Source organism: Amblyraja radiata, unplaced genomic scaffold (genome assembly GCF_010909765.2).
Source record: "Amblyraja radiata isolate CabotCenter1 unplaced genomic scaffold, sAmbRad1.1.pri S131, whole genome shotgun sequence".
NCBI lineage: Eukaryota > Metazoa > Chordata > Chondrichthyes > Rajiformes > Rajidae > Amblyraja > Amblyraja radiata.
Genome location: NW_022630117.1, coordinates 32,501 through 57,156, shown reverse-complemented (window position 1 = coordinate 57,156; position 24,656 = coordinate 32,501). Strand labels below are relative to the sequence as shown.

The 24,656-nt window shown below is 45.4% G+C and overlaps 1 protein-coding gene and 1 long non-coding RNA gene across 2 annotated transcripts in view; both read right to left on the bottom strand.

Moving 5' to 3' along the window:
* LOC116969229 (NACHT, LRR and PYD domains-containing protein 3-like) overlaps nucleotides 1-24,656 on the bottom strand; it is a 256,184-nt gene that overhangs the window by 204,451 nt on the left and 27,077 nt on the right. The window lies entirely within an intron of this gene.
* On the bottom strand, nucleotides 18,823-21,784 carry LOC116969235. Its single transcript, XR_004410686.1, has 3 exons — nucleotides 21,729-21,784; nucleotides 19,324-19,491; nucleotides 18,823-19,143 (listed from the first exon to the last, which is right to left on the bottom strand). It is a non-coding gene; the product is annotated as an uncharacterized LOC116969235 (long non-coding RNA).

Below are 24,656 nucleotides of genomic sequence, written 5' to 3'. Positions count from 1 at the left end.
TGCCTTGAATGGTGTTGGGTGTGTGTCTTGGTTCTTTTCTTGTATGGCTGCAGAAACCAAATTACGTTTGAACCTCATGTGAGGTTCAAATGACAAATAAACGGTATTGTATTGTATTGTATAGTCTACCTGAACTATGCCTCTCATAACTATATATTTGTATGGGTCTGAAGAAGGGGTTCGGCCCGAAACGTTGCCTATTTCCTTCGCTCCATAGATGCTGCTGCACCCGCTGTGTTTCTCCAGCATTTTTGTGTACCTTCTTATATATTTGTATATTCTGGTTACAAATCTCTAGAATGTGACGTTTGCCCGTACAAAACACAATTGTCCACAATAATTCCCACATAACAAATGTGACAATAAAATGTTCAATATGAACCTCAATGAACAGTTCCATAAAACTGTGAAGTGGCCGTTTTATCCGAAAACCACAGGTTAAAGTTTGTCTACTGCCCGACCTTGTAAGGTCTCCTGATTCCGATCGCATCCACTCAGCTTTATGGGCTCTGACGGTAAATTAATAAACGCTGGGCAAAGCTCATCTCTGTCTGATAGTGTTTAACTGAGTTCACAGTTTGATCAGATTATGCCTCCCTCCACACCCTGTTTCCAAGACACGGGATTGTTCTCAATCACGCAGTGGTCCGTCAAGTCAAGTCAAGTTTATTTGTCACATACACATACGAGATGTGCAGAGAAATGAAAGTGGCAATGCTCGCGGACTTTTGTGCAAAAGACAAACAACCAAACTATAAACACATTCATAACACACATATTCTTTTACATAATAAATAATGGAAGGAAAAAGGTTCAGTAGAGTTAGTCCCTGGTGAGATAGGCGTTTACAGTCCGAATGGCCTCTGGGAAGAAACTCCTTCTCAACCTCTCCGTTCTCACCGCATGGCAACGGAGGCGTTTGCCTGAACGTAGCAGCTGGAACAGTCCGTTGCAGGGGTGGAAGGGGTCTCCCATGATTTTATTTGCTCTGGAGTTGAACCTCCTGATGTATAGTTCCTGCAGGGGGTCGAGTGAAGTTCCCATAGTGCGTTTGTTCGGCCGAACGCACTACTCTCTGCAGAGCCTTCTTGTCCTGGGCAGAGCAATTCCCAAACCATATAACCATATAACCATACAACCATATAACCATATAACAATTACAGCACGGAAACAGGCCATCTCGACCCTTCTAGTCCGTGCCGAACACGTATTCTCCCCTAGTCCCATCTACCTGCACTCAGACCATAACCCTCCATTCCTTTCCCGTCCATATAACTATCCAATTTATTTTTAAATGATAAAAACGAACCTTCCTCCACCACCTTCACTGGAAGCTCATTCCACACAGCCACCACTCTCTGAGTAAAGAAGTTCCCCCTCATGTTACCCCTAAACTTCTGTCCCTTAATTCTCAAGTCATGTCCCCTTGTTTGAACCTTCCCTACTCTCAGTGGGAAAAGCTTATCCACGTCAACTCTGTCTATCCCTCTCATCATTTTAAAGACCTCTATCAAGTCCCCCCTTAACCTTCTGCGCTCCAAAGAATAAAGCCCTAACTTGTTCAACCTTTCTCTGTAACTTAGTTGTTGAGACCCAGGCAACATTCTAGTAAATCTCCTCTGTACTCTCTCTATTTTGTTGACATCCTTCCTATAATTAGGCGACCAAAATTGTACACCATACTCCAGAATTGGCCTCACCAATGCCTTGTACAATTTTAACATTACATCCCAACTTCTATACTCAATGCTCTGATTTATAAAAAGCCAGCACACCAAAAGCTTTCTTTACCACTACATGAGATTCCACCTTCAGGGAACTGTGCACAGTTATTCCAAGATCCCTCTGTTCACCTGCATTCTTCAATGCCCTACCATTTACCATGTACGTCCTATTTTGATTTGTCCTGCCAAGATGTAGCACCTCACACTTATCAGCATTAAACTCCATCTGCCATCTTTCAGCCCACTCTTCCAACTGGCATAAATCTCTCTGTAGACTTTGAAAATCTATTTCATTATCCACAACCCCACCTATCTTAGTGTCATCTGCATACTTACTAATCTAATTTACCACACCATCATCCAGATCATTGATGTACATGACAAACAACAGTGGACCCAACACAGATCCCTGTGGCACCCCACTAGTCACTGGCCTCCAACCTGACAAACAACCATCCACCATTACTCTCAGGCATCTCACATTCAGCCACTGTTGAATCCATCTAGCGACTCCACCATTAATACCCAACCATTGAACCTTCTTTTCTTCTTTTTTTTTTCCTTTTTATTTTATTAGAAGTAAGTACAGTCATATGGCACCAAAGTGCCTAATATATATTTTCATAATACATTTTATGTACAACTTCTTTTTTATTTTGTTACATTGAAAAAAGATTAGAATAAGAAAAAGAAGTTAGATAGTAAAGGATAGAAAAATGTAAAATATATAGTGTGTGAAGAAAGAAAACGAGTAAATGAAGAAAGTTAAGAGAGAAAATAGAGAAAATAAAATAAAATAAAAAAGAAAAGGAGATCATTATTTATAATCTTGACCAACCCTCGTCCAGTCCTAATTTTATTTGTTTCCTAATTCTTATTGTACGATATATAATTGGGTTCTTCTTATATATTGTGTTATTCAGTTTTTTGGGGGAGAAGAGGATCGTTCCTATATTACAAGGATGGCAATCCTCCTTCTCCATTTTTATCCATTCTGTCTGTTGGGTAGAACTATCCAACCAATAAATCATATTCTTAATATGCACTGCCCAGTAATAATACATAAAATTCGGAAGTAAAAGTCCCCCGACCTCTTTTGGTTTACATAAGTGTTTTTTTGTAATTCTATGTGATCTATAGTCCCAAATATAATTAGTAATATTAGAGTCTAATTTTAAAAATATATATTTTGGTATATATACCGGTATAGACTGAAATAGGTATAGTAATTGTGGTAGGAAGATCATTTTTATTGCATTTATTCTACCTAATAATGATAAGGGAAGTGTTTTCCAAAATTTAATCAGCGTATTAAGTTTATTTAATAAAGGTATGAAATTAGCGTTGAATAATGCTTTATATTTTCTAGTAATCTGAATACCCAAATATTTAAATTTTTCTGTTGCGATTTTAAAGGGGAACTTCAATAAGTGTGTAGGTTCTTGAGGTTTTAATGTCATCATTTCACTTTTATTCCAGTTTATTCTATATCCAGAAAAAGACCCAAATTCCTCTATTAAATTTAATAAATTTGGTATGCTCGTTTGTGACTTTGTAATATATAAAAGTATATTGTCTGCATATAATGAGATTTTATTCTTTGAGTCCCTGGTATTATAGCCCTGAATATTCGGATGAATTCTTATACTTTCAGCCAGGGGGTTCTATCATAAGGGCAAATAGCAGGGGTGATAGTGCACATCCCTGCCTATTACCCCTTGATAGTTGAAATTTTTGAGATAACATGTTATTAGTTAAAATTCTTGCCATCGGTTTATCATATAATAATTTTACCCATGATATAAAATTCTCTCCCATATTAAATTTTTGTAGTACTTTATATAAGTATTGCCACTCTACCTGATCAAATGCTTTCTCTGCATCCAAAGAAATAATTGATATATCTTCTTCCTCTACTTTATGCAAGTACATTATATTAAACAGGCGTCTCAGATTATTAAATGAGTATCTTTTGGGTATAAACCCTGTTTGATCAGGGTTTATCAATTTACTAATATATTTGCTTAATCTTCTTGCTAAAATCTTTGCTAAAATTTTCTGATCTGTATTTAAAAGTGATATAGCTCTGTACGAGCCCGGATCTTCTAAATCTTTATCTTTTTTTTGGAATAAGCGTAATAGTTGATTCTGTTAGTGTTTCAGGTAGTTTGTTTTCTTTACACAAATCCATGTTGACTGTTCCTAATCAGACCCTGTTTATCCAGATGCTTATATATATTATCTCTAAGTATCCTTTCCATTAATTTGCCCACCACTGACGTCAAACTAACAGGTCTATAATTGCTAGGTTTACTCTTAGACCCCTTTTTAAACAATGGAACAACATGCGCAGTACACCAATCCTCCGGCACTATTGTCGTTTCTAATGACATTTGAAATATTTCTGTCATAGCCCCTGCTATTTCTACACTAACTTCCCTCAATGTCCTAGGGAATATCCTGTCCGGACCTGGAGACATCCACTTTTATATTTCTCAAAAGTGTCAGTACTTCCTCTTCTTTGAATCTCATAGTTTCCATAGCTACATAGAAAGAAATAAGAAAAGCTAAAAGAAGATATGAGGTTGCTTTGACAAGTAAGGTAAAAGTAAATCCGAAGGGTTTCTACCGCTATATTAATAGCAAAAGGATAACGAGGGATAAAATTGGTCCATTAGAGAGTCAGAGTGGCCAACTATCTGCAGAGCCAAAAGAGATGGGGGAGATATTGAACAGTTTCTTTTCTTCGGTATTCACCAAGGAGAAGGATATTGAATTATGTGAGGTAAGGGAAACAAGTAGAGTAGCTATGGAAACTATGAGGATCAAAGAAGAGGAAGTACTGACACTTTTGAGAAATATAAAAGTGGATAAGTCTCCAGGTCCGGACAGGATATTCCCTAGGACATTGAGGGAAGTTAGTGTAGAAATAGCAGGGGCTATGGCAGAAATATTTCAAATGTCATTAGAAACGGGAATAGTGCCGGAGGATTGGCGTACTGCGCATGTTGTTCCATTGTTTAAAAAGGGGTCTAAGAGTAAACCTAGCAATTATAGACCTATTAGTTTGACGTCAGTGGTGGGCAAATTAATGGAAAGAATACTTAGAGATAATATATATAAGCATCTGGATAAACAGGGTCTGATTAGGAACAGTCAACATGGATTTGTGCCTGGAAGGTCATGTTTAACTAATCTTCTTGAATTTTTTGAAGATGTTACTCGGGAAATTGATGAGGGTAAAGCAGTGGATGTTGTGTATATGGACTTCAGTAAGGCCTTTGACAAGGTTCCTCATGGAAGGTTGGTTAAGAAGGTTCAATGGTTGGGTATTAATGGTGGAGTAGCAAGATGGATTCAACAGTGGCTGAATGGGAGATGCCAGAGAGTAATGGTGGATGGTTGTTTGTCAGGTTGGAGGCCAGTGACGAGTGGGGTGCCACAGGGATCTGTGTTGGGTCCACTGTTGTTTGTCATGTACATCAATGATCTGGATGATGGTGTGGTAAATTAGATTAGTAAGTATGCAGATGATACTAAGATAGGAGGGGTTGCGGGTAATGAAGAAGAGTTTCAAAGTCTACAGAGAGATTTATGCCAGTTGGAAGAGTGGGCTGAAAGATGGCAGATGGAGTTTAATGCTGATAAGTGTGAGGTGCTACATCTTGGCAGGACAAATCAAAATAGGACGTACATGGTAAATGGTAGGGAATTGAAGAATGTAGGTGAACAGAGGGATCTGGGAATAACTGTGCACAGTTCCATGAAAGTGGAATCTCATGTAGATAGGGTGGTAAAGAAAGCTTTTGGTGTGCTGGCCTTTATAAATCAGAGCATTGAGTATAGAAGTTGGGATGTAATGTTAAAATTGTACAAGGCATTGGTGAGGCCAATTCTGGAGTATGGTGTACAATTTTGGTCGCCTAATTATAGGAAGGATGTCAACAAAATAGAGAGAGTACAGAGGAGATTTACTAGAATGTTGCCTGGGTTTCAGCAACTAAGTTACAGAGAAAGGTTGAACAAGTTAGGGCTTTATTCTTTGGAGCGCAGAAGGTTAAGGGGGGACTTGATAGAGGTTTTTAAAATGATGAGAGGGATAGACAGAGTTGACGTGGAAAAGCTTTTCCCACTGAGAGTAGGGAAGATTCAAACAAGGGGACATGACTTGAGAATTAAGGGACTGAAGTTTAGGGGTAACATGAGGGGGAACTTCTTTACTCAGAGAGTGGTAGCTGTGTGGAATGAGCTTCCAGTGAAGGTGGTGGAGGCAGGTTCGTTTTTATCATTTAAAAATAAATTGGATAGTTATATGGATGGGAAAGGAATGGAGGGTTATGGTCTGAGCGCAGGTATATGGGACTAGGGGAGACTATGTGTTCGGCACGGACTAGAGGGGTCGAGATGGCCTGTTTCCGTGCTGTAATTGTTATATGGTTATTATATGGTTACTCTACTTGTTTCCCTTACCTCACATAATTCAATATCCTTCTCCTTGGTGAATACCGAAGAAAATAAATTGTTCAATATCTCCCCCATCTCTTTTGGCTCTGCAGATAGCTGTCCACTCTGACTCACTAATGGACCAATTTTATCCCTCGTTATCCTTTTGCTATTAATATAGCTGTAGAAACCCTTTGGATTTACTTTCACCTTACTTGCCAAAGCAACCTCATATCTTCTTTTAGCTTTTCTAATTTCTTTCTTAAGACTCTTTTTACATTCTTTATACTCCTCAAGCACCTCATTTACTCCATGCTGCCCATAACTATTGTAGATCTCTCTCTTTTTCCGAACTGTGTCCAATTTCCCTTGAAAACCATGGCTCTTTCCAATTTTTACTATTTCCTTTCAACCGAACAGGGACATAAAGATTCTGTACTCTTAAAATTTCACCTTTAAATGTCCTCCATTTCTCTTCTACATCTTTCCCATAAAACAAACTTTACTCCTTTTAAATCCTTTCGCATCTCCTCAAAGTTAGCCTTTCTCCAATCAAAAATCTCAACCCTAGGTCCAGTTCTGACCCTCTCCATAATTATATTGAAACTAATGGTATTGTGATCACTGGTCCCGAACTGTTCCCCAACGCATACCTCTGCCACCCGACCCGTCTTATTTCCCAACAGGAGGTCCAGCACCACCCCTTCTCTAGTAGGTACTTCTATGTATTGCTGCAAAAAACTATCCTGCACACATTTTACAAACTCCAACCCATCCAGCCCATTTACAGAATGTGTTTCCCAGTCTATGTGTGGAAAGTTGAAATCTCCCACAATCACTACCTTGTGCTTACTACTAATATCTGCAATCTCCTTACATATTTGCTCTTCCAATTCTCGCTCCCCATTTGGCGGTCTAGAAACCAGATGGTAATGTTCCCGGACAAGATGCTTTCCACCGCCGCTGCGTAGAAGCACTGGAGGATCCTCGGAGACACTGTGAATTTCCTCAATTGCCTGAGGTGGTAAAGGCGCTGCCTTGCCTTACTCACGAGTGCTGAGGCATGTGATGCCCATGTCATATCCTCGGAGATGTGGACTCCCAGATATTTAAAACAGTTCACCCTATCCAAAGGATCCCCATTTATCCTCAATGGAGTGTACATCCTTGGATGATGTGCCCTCCTAAAGTCCATGATCAGCTCCTTCGTGCGGTTCGGATTGATGAAGCAAGTTGCCCGTTTTCTCAACTTGCCTGGTTACTGTGTTTATTTATCCTCCAGTCTTTCCCTCTCTGCCTCACACGAAATGCCATGAGCTGTGGTCACATCCTGCCTCAGCCTGGTGATACATCGTTCACCAAACAACCTGTTATCCACAGGATATAAACCTCCAGAGAGTCTCTCACATTGAGAGAGTACAGAGGAGATTTACTAGAATGTTGCCTGGGTTTCAGCAACTAAGTTACAGAGAAAGGTTGAACAAGTTAGGCCTTTATTCTTTGGAGCGCAGAAGGTTAAGGGGGGACTTGATAGACACATAGAAACATAGAAAATAGATGCAGCAGTAGGCCATTCGGCCCTTCGAGCCTGCACCGCCATTCAATATGATCATGGCTGATCATCCAACTCAGTATCCTGTACCTGCCTTCTCTCCATACCCCCTGATCCCTTTAGCCACAAGGGCCACATCTAACTCCCTCTTAAATATAGCGAATGAACTGGCCTCAACTACCTTCTGCGGCTGAGAATTCCACAGATTCACCACTCTCTGTGTGAAAAACGTTTTCCTCATCTCGGTCCTAAAAGATTTCCCCCTTTTCCTTAAACTGTGACCCCTTGTTCTGGACTTCCCCAACATCGGGAACAATCTTCCTGCATCTAGCCTGTCCAACCCCTTAAGAATTTTGTATGTTTCTATAAGATCCCCCCTCAATCTTCTAAATTCTAACGAGTACAAACCAAGTCTATCCAGTCTTTCTTCATATGAAAGTCCTGACATCCCAGGAATCAGTCTGGTGAACCTTCTCTGTACTCCCTCTATGGCAAGAATGTCTTTCCTCAGATTAGGAGACCAAAACTGTATGCAATACTCCAGGTGTGGTCTCACCAAGACCCTGTACAACTGCAGTAGAACCTCCCTGCTCCTAGACTCAAATCCTTTTGCTATGAATGCTAACATACCATTCGCCTTCTTCACTGCCTGCTGCACCTGCATGCCTACTTTTAATGACTGGTGTACCATGACACCCAGGTCTCGTTGCATCTCCCCTTTTTTTTAGAGGTCTTTAAAATAATGAGAGTGATAAACAGAGTTGACGTGGATAAGCTTTTCCCACTGAGAGTAGGGAAGATTCAAACAAGGGGACATGACTTGAGAATCAAGGGACAGAAATTTAGGGGTATCATGAGGGGGAACTTCTTTACTCAGAGAGTGGTAGCTGTGTGGAATCAGCTTCCAGTGAAGGTGGTGGAGGCAGGTTCGTTTTTATCATTTAAAAATAAATTGGATAGTTATATGGACAGGAAAGGAATGGAGGGTTATGGTCTGAGCGCAGGTATATGTGACTAGGGGAGAATACGTGTTCGGCACGGACTAGAAGGGTCGAGATGGCCTGTTTCTGTGCTGTAATTGTTATATGGTTATATGGTTATTGGCGAGTGGGTGGCGTGACTCACGTAGCAGCGGCCTCTGCAGTCCGTCTGTCTTTTTATTATTTTTTGTCTCGTTTGAATGTAGATTTTATTTATTTTTTGTGTATGTGTGTGTGGGTGTGTGTGCGGAGGGCGGGGGAAACTTTTTAAAATCTTTCCCCTGCACGGAGAACCCGACCTTTTCTCTGTCGTGTCTCCATTGTCATTGGGGGCCGAGCACCGTGGAGCGGCCTCCAGCAGGAACGACCTGGGGCTCCAGTCGCGGAGCTGCGGACCTACTCACCATCATGGAGCTGGCCGAGTTCGGAGCGGGAGGAGCGGTGGTGGCGACCCGACCCGGGGTTTCGGAGGCTCCAACCGCAGGTCTGGTGGACAGGAATACCGGGAGCCCGCGGGTCCCTGCTGGGAGACCGCTTTTCGGGGCTTCCGTAACGGCGACTTCACCCGCCCGAGTTGCGGGATTGAAGAGTGCCTGGAGCGGGGCCTTACATCATCGCCCGGCGCGGCTTGGAATGGCTGCGGGGCTTTGCTAGCGCCCGGCGGGGGCTCCAACAACAAGACCCGGAGCGTGGCCTTGCATCACCCGGCGCGGCGTAAATGGCCGCGGGACAATTACCATCGCCCACCGGGGGCTTTGACTCTGACTCTGACATCGGGAGGGGAATGGGGAGTGCGGGGGAGAGATAAGTCTTTGCCTTCCATCACAGCGAGGAGGAGATGCGCTGTGATGGATGTTTGTGTAAATTGTGTAGTGTCTTGGTTCTTTCTTGTGTGTATGACTGCAGAAACAACATTTCACACAAACAGAGATTAAAAACTTGTGGAGAAACCAAGTCCCAAATTGGGCCGCCCGGGATCGAGTGTAATACAGTCGGGCCGCCCGATTATGGTGGGGGAGTGAGCGTTATACAGTTACCGGGGTGGGGGTGGGTGGTGGAGCGATAGGGCCGCCCGGGATCGAGTGTAATACAGTCGTGCCGCCCGGTTGTGGTGGGGGAGCGAGGGTTATACAGTTGCCGGGGGGGGGGGGGGGGGTGGTGGAGCAATTGGGCCGCCCGGGAAACTCCCAGAAACTCTAAATGAATCAACAATCATACTTATACCAAAAACGGACAAGGATCTTGAAGACCCAGATTCATACAGAGCTATAGCCCTCTTAAATACTGATCAGAAAATATTAACTAAGATTCTATCTAATAGATTGAGCTTAGTGATCAGTAAATTAATACATCCTGACCAAACAGGGTTTATCCCCAAACGGTATTCATTTTTTAATCTGAGAAGATTATTTAATATTATATACTCCAATGGAATCCCCAACGCAGAGCTAGCAATTATCTCGTTAGATGCTGAAAAAGCATTTGACCAGGTAGAATGGCCATATTTATTTTCGGTGATGGAAAAATTTCAACTAGGAGAGAAGTACTGTACATGGGTTAAATTGTTATATTCTAACCCAACAGCTAGAATATTAACAAACAAAATGTTATCAACTAAATTTAATCTCTCTAGAGGCTGTAGACAAGGATGCTCACTATCACCACTATTATTTGCTCTTGCAATCGAATCCCTAGCAGAAAGCGTTAGAAACCATCCAGGAATATTTGGATACAATACTAGAGACACAAGGAATAAAATCTCCTTATATGCAGATGATATATTAATATATATTACAAAATTAGAAACTAGTATTCCAAACCTATTAAATCTAATAACTCAATTTGGTCAGTTTTCGGGATATAGAATCAATTGGAATAAAAGCGAAATTATGCCAATAACAAAATTCAATTTACATACAATACAACAATCCCCTTTTAAAATAGTTAAAGATAAATTTAAATACTTAGGAATCTGGGTAACTAAGACATATACCTCTTTATTTAAACTAAATTTCCCACCCTTACTGAATAAACTACATAAGAATATTCAATACTGGAAAACACTCCCCATTTCAATGCTTGGGAGAATTAATGCTATAAAAATGATTTTTTTACCGCAACTACTGTACCTACTTCAATTAATTCCGATATATATCCCAAAACCCTTTTTCAAAAAAGTCGACTCCATTGTTACAAGTTTTGTCTGGGATTATAAGAATCATAGAATAAGTAAAAAACATTTATGTAAATCAAAGATAAATGGAGGTCTGGCTTTGCCAAATTTCTTATTTTATTTTTGGGCAGTCCATATTAAAAACATGAATTTTTGGCTGGAAGAAATGGACCAACAACCAGATTGGCTAATGATGGAAAAGGAAGACTGTATACCTTTTGAAATTGGACCCATCATATTTGCCCCCACAAAACAGCACAAAAAAACCTATAAAGAAAACCCCATAATACATAGTGGAATACGAATTTGGAAACAAATAAAAAAAGATTTAAAATTGAATAATATACCACTCTGCCTTCCCATTGTAAATAATCCTTTGTTCAAATCATCCTTTATGGACAAAGGTTTCACACAATGGAAAAATCATGGAATCATATAGGACATCTTTATGGGAAAGGTACTTTTCTTTCATTTCAAGAGTTACAACTGAATTATGGATTGCACTCAAATAATTTTTTCAGATATCTACAAATTAGAGATTATGTTAAATCTAATACACAAGTTTACAGGAATAGGGAATCAGAAATTCTTGATGAATGTCTGAACAAGCATCCTAATACTGAAAAACTAATAGCTTATATTTATAACACCCTACTAAATAACGAGGTACCACCGACCGAACTACATAGATACAAATGGGAAATTGAAATAGGTCATCCTATCACGAAAGATATGTGGGACGAAAGTTTACAACAAATACATCAATGTTCATTAAATGCCAGACATATTTTAATACAATTCAAGGTCTTACATAGACTACACTTCTCTAAAATAAAACTAAATAGAATCTTCCCACAAATCTCTCCTATTTGTGATAAATGTCTACATTTAGAGGCTAATTTAACACATACTTTTGCAAACTGTATAAAACTTAAACATTTCTGGACAGATATTTTTGAAATAACTTCAAAAGTTATTAATACAAAACTGGACCCAGACACAAAATTAATAATACTTGGAATATCAGAACAAAGCTTAACACTCACAACAAACCAAAGAAACTTCCTCAATTACAGTATAATAACCGGAAAAAAATTAATATTAAAATTTTGGAAAGGCCCTACAACCCCCACAATCAAAATGTGGATTACGGAAATGTCGGAGACCCTATACTTAGAAAGAATTAGACTTGTCTTAATGGACAAACAAGATCTTTTCCATAAAATTTGGGCTCCATTCATTAACTATCTGAAGGGATAGACTGGCACAGCACGAGGACCCAGCTGAAACTTGAACTCAGGAACAGATGAAAAACTATACTCTATACTTTATAACCAACGAACCTATCTCCATTGATGTATCACAGGTAACCCATTCCACCTCCCTTGTTTTTCTGTTGTGTTTTTTTTTTGCTTTCTTTTTTATTTGTAACTTTCTACCCTCTCTTTTTCTCGCTTTCTATAGTCGACAGTTGCTCGGGGCGGGAACGAGCGTCGACAGTTGGCGGCGGGAACAAGGTTTAAAGTCCAGAGGAAGGTGAGGAAATATTATTGTTTAATGGCCACATTATTCTGTCCGTCTGTCTGTCTGTCCGGGAATATGGTGGTGGGGGGAGGGGAGTGGGGGGGGAGGAGGAAGAGGGGGAGAGGGGGGGGGGGGGGGAGAGAGGGAGATGGGGAGGGGAGAGAGGGAGTGGGGGAAGGGGAGGGGAGAGGAGTGGGGAGGAAAGGGAGATTGTGGAGGGGAAGGGGGAGAGGTGGAAGAGGGGGAGAGAGTGGGGGGAGAGGGGTGTGGGGAGAGAGGGGGAAGAGTGTGGAGGTAGGGGGAGATGGGGTAGGGGAGAGTGTAGGGGAGGAGAGAGTGAGGGGAGAGCAAGTGGGGTGGGGGGAGAGAGGGGGAAGAGTGTGGAGGTAGGGGGAGATGGGGTAGGGGAGAGTGTAGGGGAGGAGAGAGTGAGGGGAGAGCAAGTGGGGTGGGGGGAGAGAGGGGGAAGAGTGTGGAGGGAGGGAAGGGCAGGGGGAGAGGTGAAAGAGGGGTAGGGGAGAGTGGGGAGGGAGATGAGGTTGGGGAGGAGGGGGAGGGGAGATGGGGGAGAGAGGGATGGGGGTGGGGTAGAGAGGGAAGGGGGTGGGGTAGAGAGGGAAGGGGTGGCGTAGAGAGGGAAGGGGATGGGGAGAGAGGGATGGGGGTGGGGTAGAGAGGGAAGGGGGGTGGGGTAGAGAGGGAAGGGGGTGGCGTAGAGAGGGAAGGGGGGATGGGGAGAGAGAGAGGGATGGGGGTGGGGTTAGAGCGGGAAGGGGGATGGGGGAGAGTGGGATATGGGGGTGGGGGGGGTAGGGAAGGAAGGGGGGGGGGGGGGTAGAGAGGGGAAGGGGGGGGGGTAGAGAGGGAAGGGGGTGGAGTAGAGAGGGAAGGGACGGGGGGGACGTTAGAGGGAAGGGGATGGAGAGAGAGGGATGGGGGTGGGGTAGAGAGGGAAGGGGGTGGCATAGAGAGGGAAGGGGGTGGCGTAGAGGGAAGGGGATGGAGAGAGAGGGATGGGGGTGGGGTAGCGAGGGAAGGGGGGTGGGGTAGAGAGGGAAGGGCGTGGCGTAGAGAGGGAAGGGGGATGGGGAGAGAGGGAAGGGGGTGGGGTAGAGCGGGAAGGGGGATGGGGAGAGTGGGATGGGGGAAGGGGTAGAGAGGGAAGGGGTGGGGTAGAGAGGGAAGGGGGTGGGGAGAGGAGATGGGGGGAGGAGAAGGGGAGAGGGGAGAATGGGGAGAGGAGAAGGGGGGAGAGGTGGAGGGGGGGGGAGGAGAAGGGGGGAGAGGAGATGGGGAGAGAAGAAGGGGGGAGGGGTGAAGGGAGGAGGAGTAGAGGGGGAGAGGCGATGAGGGAGAGGAGAAGGGGGGGAAGAGATGGTGGGGGAGGAGTAGGGGGAGAGGAGATGGGAGGGGGAGGGGAGAAGAGAAAGGGGGGAGGAGATGGGAGGGGGTGAGAGGAAGAAAGACTGGATAGACTCGGCTTGTACTCGCTAGAATTTAGAAGATTGAGGGGGGACCTTATAGAAACGTACAAAATTCTTAATGGGTTGGACAGCCTAGATGCAGGAAGATTGTTCCCGATGTTGGGGAAGTCCAGAACAAGGGGCCACACACACAGTTTAATGATAAGGGGGAAATCTTTTAGGACCGAGATGAGAAAAACATTTTTTTTCACACACAGAGAGTGGTGAATCTGTGGAATTCTCTGCCACAGAAGGTAGTTGAGGCCACACAGTTCATTGGCTATATTTAAGAGGGAGTTAGATGTGGCCCTTGTGGCTAAAGGGATCAGGGGGTATGGAGAGAAGGCAGGTACAGGATACTGAGTTGGATGATCAGCCATGATCATAATGAATGGCGAATGGTGCAGGCTCGAAGGGCCGAATGGCCTCTACTCCTGCACCTATTGTCTATCTATCTATGAGACGCTGCGCACGCCATAGAGGATTTGAGTATAGGAGCAGAGGAGGTTCTACTGCAGTTGTACAGGGTCTTGGTGAGACCACACCTGGAGTATTGCGTACAGTTTTGGTCTCCTAATCTGAGGAAAGACATTCTTGCCGTAGAGGGAGTACAGAGAAGGTTCACCAGACTGATTCCTGGGATGTCAGGACTTTCATATGAAGAAAGACTGGATAGACTCGGCTTGTACTCGCTAAAATTTAGAAGATTGAGGGGGGGGATCATATAGAAACGTACAAAATTCTTAAGGGGTCGAACAGGCTAGATGTAGGAAGATTGTTCCCGATGTTGGGGAAGTCCAGGACAAGGGGTCACAGTTTAAGGAAAAGGAAGAAAAATCTTTTATGACCGAGATGAGAAAAACATGGCCACATTATTCTGTCCGTCTGTCCGGGAATATGGTGGTGGGGGGTGGGGGCGCTGAACAATATCGTGGAGTCCTGGGTCGCCTTGCAGACGGTCTACAGCAGCAGGTCTCCACCCGGCGCGGCCTACGGACTGTGGAAGCCGCGGACTCCGGTAGGAGGGGGCCGACTCTGTGTCCACGCCGCTGAGGACGTCCCGGGTGGGGAGAGAGTGTAGGAGTAGGGGGGAGAGTTAAATCGAAATCTTTTTATTTAGTTTTCAAGACATAACAAGGTCCAAAGTTGTCCATTTGTTACAGACAGAGTGTACGAAAAGAATAAATAAAAAACAGAGGGTTGGGGGAGAGGGGGAAGAGTGTGGAGGGTGGGTGAGAGGGAGGGGTGGGGGAGAGGGAGAGATGGGGTAGGGGAGGGAGGGGGAAGAGTGTGGAGGGGGGAAGAGTGTGGGGGGAGATGGGGTAGGGGAGAGAGGGGGAAGAGTGTGGGGAGGGGCGGGGGGAGAGGAGATGGGGGAAGGGAGTGTCTTTACTTTGTGTACTAGTCATGTCTCTACTATTATTTCATTCCCCTTGCATGTTTTTCCTCTACTTGCTAAATTTTTGTAAGGTGTCCTTGAGACTCTTGAAAGGCGCCCATAAATAAAATGTATTATTTAGGTATGTTGCAAAACGTACCTGAAGTGTTGCTGAAAATCTGTCGCTGCGGGTGTGTGCGATTTTGGCGCCGTTTAGAGGGGGGCGGGTTTAAAACGCGATTTCCCCTAGGCTGTTCAAATCGAGGATGTTCAGCCTAGTTAATTATTAACAAAAAATCGCAGGAAGATTCCGTCGCTTTAGCTATTATTACTTTTAAGGGCTTTATCTAATTGTTATAGTAGTTTAAAAATTAACCTCTAAACCAGCGACCGCCGGCAACGGCCGGATCTCATACAGGGGACAATAGGAGGTAGGCTGTTTATTTTTACATTAAAAAGGGCTTCTTAAGATCCCTTTATACAAAGTTTAATGTTGCGAGTAGCTAATTTGGGCCCATTATATCCCGCAGTATTTTTCTGGGCATTTGAGGGCACAAATCCACCGCAATGTGAACGTTCTAAACCAGCGCGTTCACAGGATCCCACTAAAAAGCTGATTTAAATGGACTTCAATTTACAGCAATTGAACACTAAATTCCTTCCATTTGGCCTATAAATTAATGTAAATGAGATTTAAAAATCATGTTTTATTGTGAATTATTTGTGAATATTATTTGGACACTTAGGCTATTTAAAAATGTTAATCATTTATTAAGAAATGGATAGATGTTTAATCTAGTAATTGAAAGTTTGTCCTGGAATATGGTATTAGGGAGAGGGGAGAGTGGGGTGGGGGAGAGAGGGAGGAGGGGATTGGGTGTGGGAAGGGAGGGGGAAGAGTGTGGAGGGAGGGGGAGAGGGGGAAGAGTGTGAAGGGAGGTGGAGATGGGGTAGGGGGGAGAGGGGTGGGGGGTGAGGAGAGGGGGAAGAGTGTGGAGGGGAGAGGGGATAGGGGGAGAGAGGGGGAAGAGTGTGGATGGGGTAGGGGAGAGAGGGGGAAGGGTGTGGAGGGAGGAAGAGGGACGGAGAGAGGGGGAAGAGTGTGGAGGAGAGGGGGAGAGTGGCGGGGAGAGAGGGGGAGGGAGGGGGTAGGGGAGAGTGGGGGGGAGCGTGGGAGATGGGGTAGGGGTGAGAGGGGGAAGAGTGTGGAAGGAGAGGGAGATGGGTGGGGGGAGGAGAGGGAGAGGGAGGTAGGGGTGGGGGGAGAGAGGGGGAAGTGTGTGGAGGGAGGGAGAGTGGGGGGGAGAGAGATAGTAGGAGTAGGGGGTAGAGTTAAATTGAAATCTTTTTATTTCGTTTTCAAGACATAACAAGGTGCAAAGTTGTCCATTTGTTACAGACAGAGTTTACGAGATGAATAAATAAAAAACAGAGGGAGATGGGTGGGGGGAGAGAGGGGGAAGAGTGTGGAGGGGCAGGGGAGAGTGGGAGGAGGGAGGGGTAGAGGGAGAGATGGGGAAGAGTGTGGATGGAGGGAGGGGTAGGGGGAGAGGTGGAAGAGGGACGGAGGGGAGGGGGGGATGGGGTAGGGGTAGAGAGGGAAGGGGGATGGGGGAGAGGGATAGGGGGTGGGGGAGAGAGGGATAGGGGGTGGGGTAGAGAGGGAAGGGGGAGGTGGTGGTGAGGGAAGGGGGGTGAGGGAGAGATGGGTGGGGAAGGGCGAGAGAAGGGGAAGTGTGGGGAGGGAGGGGGAGAGCGGTAGGGGGAGGGGTGGAAGGGGAGAGAGGGGAGTGAGGAGGAGGAGGAGGGAGTGAAGGAGGGAGTGAAGGAGGGAGAGATGGGGATGGGGTGAGGAGAGAGGGGTGATGAGGGAGGTTTGAGGGGAGAGAGACGGGGAGAGGGAGGGGAAAGGGAGGGAGGGGGAGAGTGGGGAGGGGAGAAGAAGGGGGTGGAGGAGATGGAGAGAGGGGGGAGAGGAGAAGGGGGGGAGGAGATTGGAGGGGGTGAGAGGAAGAAAGACTGGATAGACTCGGCTTGTACTCGCTAGAATTTCGAAGATTGAGGGGGGGATCTTATAGAAACGTACAAAATTCTTAAGGGGTTGGACAGGCTAGATGCAGGAAGATTGTTCCCGATGTTGGGGAAGTCCAGAACAAGGGGCCACACACACAGTTTAAGGATAAGGGGGAAATCTTTTAGGACCGAGATGAGAAAAACATTTTTTTTTTCACATACAGAGAGTGGTGAATCTGTGGAATTCTCTGCCACAGAAGGTAGTTGAGGCCACACAGTTAATTGGCTATATTTAAGAGGGAGTTAGATGTGGCCCTTGTGGCTAAAGGGATCTGGGGGTATGGAGAGATGGCAGGTACAGGATACTGAGTTGGATGATCAGCCATGATCATATTGAATGGCGAATGGTGCAGGCTCGAAGGGCCGAATGGCCTCTACTCCTGCACCTATTGTCTATGTTTCTATGTGGTCTGCCGTTTAGCAGAGTGGGGTGGTGACAGCTATCGGTGGAGAAACCCTTGATAATTCCATTATTTTGATTCATCACAGCTCGTCCAATGTCTTCGATGACGGAGCTCCTGGAAAGGTGTGATGATTCACAGCTGCTGGATTTGACAAATCATTACCGCAAGAGGCTGGAAGCGGCGACTCAAGAGGCGGTGGAGAATGTCGTCTTCGTTCTAGCGTACGAGAGATATTTCAGTGAACAAGAGTACAAGGTAGGGAGAGGAATGGATGAGTGGGTAACTTCAGCCGATACACAAATGTTTTCATTCACAAATATTGTGGGCTGAAGGGTCCATTCTTGTGCTGTCCTCGTTGTAATGAGTCGAGTCATATACACGTCAAGGTACAATACATGTTTATTAAAGTCCACTCACTCACACAATTCATCTGCATGGTGTTACAGTAACTAGCAGCTACTCAAATGACCAATAAACATAATATGACATAGTGTTCATAGCAAAAGGATTTGAGTATAGGAGCAGGGAGGTTCTACTGCAGTTGTACAGGGTCTTGGTGAGACCACACCTGGAGTATTGCGTACAGTTTTGGTCTCCTAATCTGAGGAAAGACATTCTTGCCATAGAGGGAGTACAGAGAAGGTTCACCAGACTGATTCCTGGGATGTCAGGACTTTCATATGAAGAAAGACTGGATAGACTCGGCTTGTACTCGCTAGAATTTAGAAGATTGAGGGGGGATCTTATAGAATCTTAAGGGGTTGGACAGGCTAGATGCAGGAAGATTGTTCCCGATGTTGGGGAAGTCCAGAACACGGGGTCACAGTTTAAGGATAAGGGGGAAATCCTTTAGGACCGAGATGAGGAAAGCATTTTTCACACAGAGAGTGGTGAGTCTCTGGAATTCTCTGCCACAGAAGGTAGTTGAGGCCACACAGTTCATTGGCTATATTTAAGAGGGAGTTAGATGTGGTCCTTGTGGCTAAAGGGATCAGGGGGTATGGAGAGAAGGCAGGTACAGGATACTGAGTTGGATGATCAGCCATGATCATATTGAATGGCGGTGCAGGCTCGAAGGGCCGAATGGCCTCTACTCCTGCACCTATTGTCTATGTTTGGATGGCAGGCAGACAGCACCGGATATCTGGCATCATCATCAGCATCAGCAGCGCTGAGTACCCGGGTCACGTGACAGCGGGCAGGGCCGCCTCTGACGTCACCGCCCAGGAAGTGCCGGGGTTTAAAGGGGAGGGAGGTCGGCCGTTTAAAGGGGAGGGAGTGCGGGGAATCGGCCAACAATATTCCAGTCCCCAGGGCGGTGACGTTTACACCACGAGATGTTCACACGCTCACTGTCAGTCCAGGTCTGGGTTCCTGCAGCGACCTCAGTTCCTTCTTCCCGGTTGGACCGAACTTATTCACCCCCAGCCTGAAACATGTGGAGGAATAAAGAGGAAATAAACAGATGAAACAACAGTGTCAATAACAGGGACTGGGGTTAATATTTCAACAACACTTACAGAACAAAATCACAGGAGAAAGAAGCCCGCGGATGGATGGATGGATCCCCTGATATTTGATCACATTAAACATTAACACAAACACTCACCCGATCCACTTCAGACTCTGGAGGGTCAGTATGAGGTCGCGGAGAGCGGGGACACATCGGTCTGTGAGGGAGTTGCCTGTCAGGTTCAGCTCCGTCAGTGAGGCGTTTGTACTGAGAGCGGAGACGAGATCCTCGGCTCCAGAATCTGTGAGACCGACACATTCCAGCCTGGAGATGAGAGAGAGTGAGGGTGAGGGACACAGAGAGAGACAGGAGACGGTGCAAATCCCCAGTGTTTATCAGTGACACAATTACTGATCACATTAATGTTCAGTGTCACACACCCAGTGAGTGTAAACACAATCTCTCACACTGGGACTTACAGGAAATTAGAAATGCGTGCGACAAAAGCAAAACCGTTATAATGGGTGACTTCAATCTACATATAGATTGGGTGAATCAAATTGGCAGGGGTGCTGAGGAAGAGGATTTATTGGAATGTATGCGGGATAGTTATCTAAATCAACATGTAGAGGAACCAACGAGAGAGCAGGCTATTTTAGACTGGGTATTGAGTAATGAGGAAAGTTTAGTTAGCAGTCTTGTTGTACGTGCCCCCTTGGGCAAGAGTGACCATAATATGGTTGAGTTCTTCATTAGGATGGAGAGTGACATTGTTAATTCAGAAACAATGGTTCTGAACTTAAAGAAAGGTCACTTTGAGGGTATGAGATGTGAATTGGCCAAGATTGACTGGCAATTAATTCTAAAAGGGTTGACGGTGGATATGCAATGGAAGACATTTAAAGACTGCATGGATGAACTACAAAAATTGTTCATCCCAGTTTGGCAAAATAATGAATCAGGGAAGGTAGTGCATCCGTGGATAACAAGGGAAATCAGGGATAGTATCAAAGCGAAGGATGATGCGTACAAATTAGCAGAAAAAGCAGCATACCGGAGGACTGGGAGAAATTCAGAGACCAGCAGAGGAGGACAAAGGGCTTAATTAGGAAAGGAAAAAAATTATGAAAGAAAACTGGCAGGGAACATAAAAATTGACTGCAAAAGTTTTTATAGATATGTGAAAAGAAAGAGATTAGTTAAAACAAATGTAGGTCCCTTGCAGTCAGAAACAGGTGAGTTGATCTTGGGGAACATGGATATGGCGGACCAATTCAATAACTACTTGGGTTCCGTCTTCACTAAGGAAGACATAAATAATCTCCCGGAAATAGCAGGGGACCGCGAGTCAAAGGTGTTGGAGGAATTGAGTGAAATCCAGGTTAGCCGGGAAGTGGTGTTGGGTAAATTGAATGGATTAAAGGCCGATAAATCCCCAGGGCCAGATAGGCTGCATCCCAGAGTACTTAAGGAAGTAGCTCCAGAAATAGTGGATGCATTAGTAATAATCTTTCAAAATTCTTTGGATTCTGGAGTAGTTCCTGAGGATTGGCGGGTAGCAAACGTAACGCCACTTTTTAAGAAGGGAGGGAGAGAGAAAACGGGGAATTACAGACCAGTTAGTCTAACATCGGTAGTGGGGAAACTGCTAGAGTCAGTTATTAAAGATGGGATAGCAGCACATTTGGAAAGTGGTGACATCATTGGACAAAGTCAGCATGGATTTACAAAAGGTAAATCATGTCTGACGAATCTTATAGAATTTTTCGAGGATGTAACTAGTAGCGTGGATAGGGGAGAGCCATTGGATGTGGTGTATCTGGACTTCCAGAAGGCTTTCGACAAGGTCCCACATAAGAGATTAGTATACAAACTTAAAGCACACGGCATTGGGGGTTCAGTATTGATGTGGATAGAGAACTGACTGGCAAACAGGAAGCAAAGAGTAGGAGTAAACGGGTCCTTTTCACAATGGCAGGCAGTGACTAGTGGGGTACCGCAAGGCTCAGTGCTGGGACCCCAGCTATTTACAATATATATTAATGATCTGGATGAGGGAATTGAAGGCAATATCTCCAAGTTTGCGGATAACACTAAGCTGGGGGGCAGTGTTAGCTGTGAGGAGGATGCTAGGAGACTGCAAGGTGACTGGCTGGAGATTGAGAGGGGATCTTATAGAAACTTTCAAAATTCTTAAGGGGTTGGACAGGCTAGATGCAGGAAGCTTGCTCCCAATGTTGGGGAAGTCCGGGACAAGGGGTCACAGCTTAAGGATAAGGGGGAAATCCTTTAAAACCGAGATGAGAAGAACTTTTTTCACACAGAGAGTGGTGAATCTCCGGAACTCTCGGCCACAGAGGGTAGTCGAGGCCAGTTCATTGGCTATATTTAAGAGGGAGTTAGATGTGGCCCTTGTGGCTAAGGGGATCAGAGGGTATGGAGAGAAGGCAGGTACGGGATACTGAGTTGGATGATCAGCCATGATCATATTGAATGGCGGTGCAGGCTCGAAGGGCCGAATGGCCTACTCCTGCACCTAATTTCTATGTTTCTATGTTTACCCCAGTCTCTGTATTTTACAGTCCGGGTTCCTCAGAGCTGCAGACACCAGTTTCACTCCGGAATCTCCCAGTTTGTTGCGTCCCAGTCTAAACACAAACAGAGTAAGAAATAAACGGATACAAACCCCGCCCGGTGAGGCTGAGATAGACAACTTCTCCCAAAGGGATATTTCTGGAAACACCTCAGCACATTATTGAACAAATCTGTGTGGATGTGGGTGTTTGGTGACTTTCACCATTTATTCTCATTGCCCGATAACCGGGACAAGATTTTTTCTCATTCCCCGTGCAGTGAACGGCGGCAGGGCAGGGCAGGCAACAGGCGTGTCCCGGGGGAAGGGGTCAATCACCGTGACCCGGGGGAGCTCAACCACCCCGTCCACAGTGACGGCCGCTCGGCCCCATAGAAGGGGTGTTGGACGGACGGAATAACAAAATAGTGGAACAATTTTACAGTTCAGTGTTAGCGTCAAACGGACAGTTACCTCAAGTCCTGACACTTGTGCAGAACCGGTCCCAGCCGCTGGAGACCTTCACACTGAATGCGGCAGTCCCATAGATCGAGGCGTTTGATTGTATCACAGAGCCTGATGGCATGAGACAGGACCACACAGTCAATCGGGGTCAGTCCCAGTCCGCTGAATGTAAGTGTTTCCACAGATCCCAGTGTCTGCTGAGCCAGTCCAGGATTCTGAGACTCAAACAGGTAGTGCATCGTGTTCAGGAGGCTCCGTTTATCAGCTTCACTCTTTGTGTTTCTAGCCCGGCGTTTAACCTCCTCCTTCACCCAGTCACTCACTCGGCAGATTGTTTGATGAGGGAATTTACCCAGAAACTCCTCCAGGATCCAAGCTGTCCGTGGGGAGGAGAGACCAGCGACAAAACGGAGAAATACTTCAAATCGCCCGTCTGTCATGCCATGGGCTTCAATGAGGAGTGTCGTGATATCCCCGCGATCTACAGTCAGGAATTGTGCGAGTGCGGCTACAAACTCTTGGATGGTGAGGTGCGGGAAGGTGTACACCACGCTCCGGGCTGAATCCTCTCTCTCCAAAAGTTCCATCAGGAACCCGGACAGGAACTGGGAAGGCTGCAGATTGTATTTGATCAAATCTTCATCTGTGAACACAATGTTCTTCTCAGCCACTCCAGTGAAGGCCATCTGACCAAGCCTCAGTAACACCTCACGGAGGTTCTCAATCTCACGGCCGTGGTTTTTCAGGATGTTGTAAATAAAGTAGCAATAAAATTGTGTGATGGTCTTGGGAACTCGCTGCGGGTCCCGGTGTGTTTGTCTGAAGAAGGGGCCCAGTGCCAGGACAAGGATCCAGCAGTAGGCGGGGTTGTAGCTCATGGTGTACAGGATCTCGTTCTCCTTCACATGTTTGAAAACAGCTGCTGCCACCGTCTGATCTTCAAAATACCTGGTGAAATATTCCTTCCGTTCCTTACCAACAAATCCCAGGATTTCAGCCCAGACACTGATCTCTGCCTTTTCCAGTAAATGTAACGCAGTGGGGCGGGTGGTCACTAGCACTGAACACCCTGGGAGCAGCTTGTGTTGGATTAAACTGTACACAATGTCAGACACTTCACACCACCACTCGGGATCTGGACACTGGTGCTTAGGTTCTGTGTCTCTCCGACTGTCAGCAAAATCGATTCTGCCCTTGAATTCATCCAGACCGTCGAATATAAACAGCAATCCCTCTGGGTTCTTCCAGACCTCCCGCAGCATATTCCCAAAGTAAGGATACTGATCCAGAATCAATTCCCTAAGGTTTATTCTATGTTTAATCATGTTCAAATCCTGGAATTTGAAACTGAAGACAAACTGGAATTGTTGGTATATTTTCCCTGTGGCCCAGTCATGAACAATCTTCTGCACCATTGTTGTTTTTCCGATCCCCGGGACTCCGGTCACTGATTCTGAACTCCCCGCGACTCCGGACACTGATGCTGAACTCCCAGATCGGGATTTACTCCGGGAAAAGCTCCTCTGGAACAATTGATCAGTCCTGATATTTTTCAGTTCTCCCCCGAGATGTTTCTCTTGCCATTTCTCATGGTCCCGACCTCTTGCCAGCAGCTCATGTTCCACCAGTGTCCGATCTCGAACAGTGGAGATGATTGTGAGCTCAGCGTATCGATCAAGCAGCAGGAAATTCTTAACCTTCTCGTTTATCAGGATGGTGTTCACACTCAGTGTTTCAGTCTGTGCTTGCAGAGTCTCCTTGTGTTTCTGTTGCACATCTGTGGACAGAGAGACAGCATGTATTGAGTATAGGAGCAGGGAGGTTCTACTGCAGTTTTTGGTCTCCTAATTTGAGGAAGGACATTCTTGCTATTGAGGGAGCCCAGCGTAGGTTCACCAGATCGATCCTTGGGATGGCGGGACTGTCATATGAGGAAAGATTGAAAAGACTAGGCTTGTATTCACTGGAGTTTAGAAGGATGAGGGTGGGAGGGTCTTATAGAAACATGTAAAATTATAAAAGGACTGGTCAAGCTAGATGCAGGAAAAATGTTCCCAATGTTCCAGAGTTGTGAATCTGTGGCCATTTGGGACTGAGGTGAGGAGAAACTTTTCCACCCAGAGAGTTGTGTGAATTTGTGGCCATTTGGGACTGAGATGAGGAGAAACTTTTCCACCCAGAGAGTTGTGTGAATCTGTGGAATTCCCTGCCACAGAGGGCAGAGGAGGCCAAGTCACTGGATGGATTTAAGAGAGAGTTAGATAGAGCTGTAGGGGCTAGTGGAGTCAAGGGATATGGAGAGAAGGCAGGAACGGTTTATTGATTGGGGATGATCAGCCGTGATCACAGTGAATGGTGGTGCTGGATCGAAGGGCCGAATGGCCTCCTCCTGCACCTATTTTCTATGTTTCTATAAGAGAGGAGGGAAGGAGATTGGGGAGGAGAGGAGAGG